Raw genomic sequence first — 2,500 nt, forward strand, 5'->3', positions numbered from 1 at the left:
GAAACTCCAGCATCAGAAATCAAATTTGATTGAAGTGAAAGTTTTCTTAAATTTGGCAAAAATTTTAAACTTCCAGAAAAACTCTTCAAACCACTAGACGTGAGGTAGTTTCCACCTAGAAAAAGTTCGGAGAGCATTGTCAAATGTGGAAGAAATTTGGCCAAACTCTCTATGCCTTGGTCTTGAAAAGCATTTCCAGATAAGTCAAGTGACATCAACTTGGTTGCTCCCTTGATGCAGGTGCCAACAAATTTCCCTTGGTGCAAACGATTTGCAGACAGATCTAGCCTTGAAAGTCGTCGACACTGAACAAAAGCTTGCCCAAGGCTTATGAACACAATTTCAGAGCTCTCATCAACAATGCTCATTTGCCGATTTATGCCACGAAGGGAAAGACTCTCCAGCTTTGGGAGGTCGTGAAGTCCTTCAGCTAATGCTTTGACGCCTTCCCCACCAATATCAAGATTGGCATCAAGAGACAGGCTAGCAAGCTGAATTGTATGGCAAAACTCTCCACACAAATGTTTCATGCTGGTCAGAGCCAACTTGCAACCACTTAGATTCAAAGAAACTAAATGTGGAACATACCTAAGAGCACCAAAAACAGTTTTCATCTCTACATCTCCAAGACCACTGAAGCTCAAATCAAGTTGACAAAGGCTTGGGCAGTGCTTCATGATATGTGCAAAGTCATCCCCAGTTTCGTTTCTTGAAGTATTGCCACTGTAAACAAATTTCTCTAATGGAAGAGAAGTTGACAGATTGTCCCTGAATGCTTTCACAGCCCCTTCACCTACAATATTTTGCTTGAAGCATAGTTCTCTTAATGATGGCATTTGAGACAGTGAGCTAGCGAAAAAGGCTGCTGTCTGCTTCTCCAGTTGACTGTGTTCTAGGACAAAGGATTTCAGGTCAGGATTGTTTTGCATGAAGTACGTCATTGCACGTACAGTACACCGTAAGGGCTAATGTCACGGCCAGAGAGCTTCAAAATTCCACCAAGAAGAGAAGCTCCAAGTTTACGAGCAAGGTGACCCTGACGAGACTCAAACAGTGCCAATACAAACATGTCAAGGAATTCATCCATTTCATCACTCGCAGAGAATAACATGAATCCTTCTTTGAGATTTTCAAGCAAGGGTACGAAGACCAACTCAAACTTGTCTCCCACGAGACCCGACAAAAAATTGAGCAACATGCTATCTGGAGCTTTTCTAACACATTTCAAGGTTAACGTGGATACCTCTTGCAATTTGGCTGCATCACTGCAAGCTAACTACTTGATTTTTTTGCAAAGCCAAAGAGCTGCAAAATACTCTTGAAATGACTTATGAAGAAAACTGCTCTTCCGCACTGGCTTCAGTCTAGAAGCACTGTTCCCTTCACGCAAAAGTCCAAGTTCAAACACAACTTTACTGGAGCAGTTTTTCTGCAGGGGCTGTACATCAAGGAGAAGGTTGTCTTCAAGAAGTCCATTTAATGCCATTTCTCCAAGAACAAGAAAATCATCGTAGAGGTCTTGAGGGATATCATCCAAAGTACTGAAAACTGGTACCTCATCCTCCAAACTCTCCTTTTCACAATTCTTGGCAAAATGTCGTTTCACCATGAGCAAAACAAGTTCAGTAAACAGTGTTGTAAGCGTGGTAAGAGCTGCAATTGCTGTATCAGGGGCTTCCTCCCAGAGAGCACAAATTAGCATAGCTGTTAAAGGAACCCTTGCAATGTCCTCAATAACAGGGTGGGTTTCCAATTCTGAAAGCACTGACTCTGTAGCATCATCGTCATCTTGAAAGTACTTGAAGACATACTTTCAGATATTTTCAATTGTAAACCCTGTGATGACCAGTCGAATGTCCGTCAGTCTCTGAATGTGCGTTGCTTTACCAGGACGAGAGGTCAAGATAACACAAGAGTTTCTAAAGATCCTTCCACTTAAGATGTCTTGAAGATGTTTTAGGCACGAAGCATTGGCCTCATCAAAACCATCAAGAAGAAAAAGAACATTTTCCTGGTTGGTGACGAGATGGTTGAGAAGTTGAGCCTTTGGAATAGGGAAATCAATGGGGAATAACTGCTGGACAAGGGTGTCCTTGAAAGCTCCTTTCATTTGCTTCAGCTCAAAAAGAATCACAATTTTGTACGGAAGCTCATTGTTGCGCATAGACCAGTCATAGGCAATTTTGTACAGGAATGTGCTTTTTCCAACACCTGCTTCACCTTCAGCAAGAATTCGCCAAGGCTTAGCACAACCAGGTCGAGTTTTAAACATTTCTTGATAAGTATCAAGAGGCTTTTAAACAGATTTCATTCCTTGAGGCAAATGAAAAAATATTTGCAAGTTTGTGTAAATGTGTTCTATGTGGATCTGAAAGGCATCATTCCAAGAAAGTGGCTGAATCCATCCAAGAACATTTTGATAATGGTCACACAGGGATTCCTGGATAAGGCATTGCACTTCGTCGCTTGATTTATGTGGTACTGAAAATAAAAAAAAAAC

General features: G+C 41.4%; 1 protein-coding gene and 1 pseudogene across 1 annotated transcript in view; both read right to left on the reverse strand.

Moving 5' to 3' along the window:
• The window catches only part of LOC137995496 (DNA ligase 1-like), a 461,965-nt gene that overhangs the window by 453,950 nt on the left and 5,515 nt on the right, over window positions 1-2,500 (reverse strand). The window lies entirely within an intron of this gene.
• LOC138008392 (NLR family CARD domain-containing protein 4-like) overlaps window positions 1-2,500 on the reverse strand; it is a 23,820-nt pseudogene that overhangs the window by 14,258 nt on the left and 7,062 nt on the right.

This window comes from Montipora foliosa, chromosome 1 (genome assembly GCF_036669935.1).
Source record: "Montipora foliosa isolate CH-2021 chromosome 1, ASM3666993v2, whole genome shotgun sequence".
Lineage (NCBI taxonomy): Eukaryota > Metazoa > Cnidaria > Anthozoa > Scleractinia > Acroporidae > Montipora > Montipora foliosa.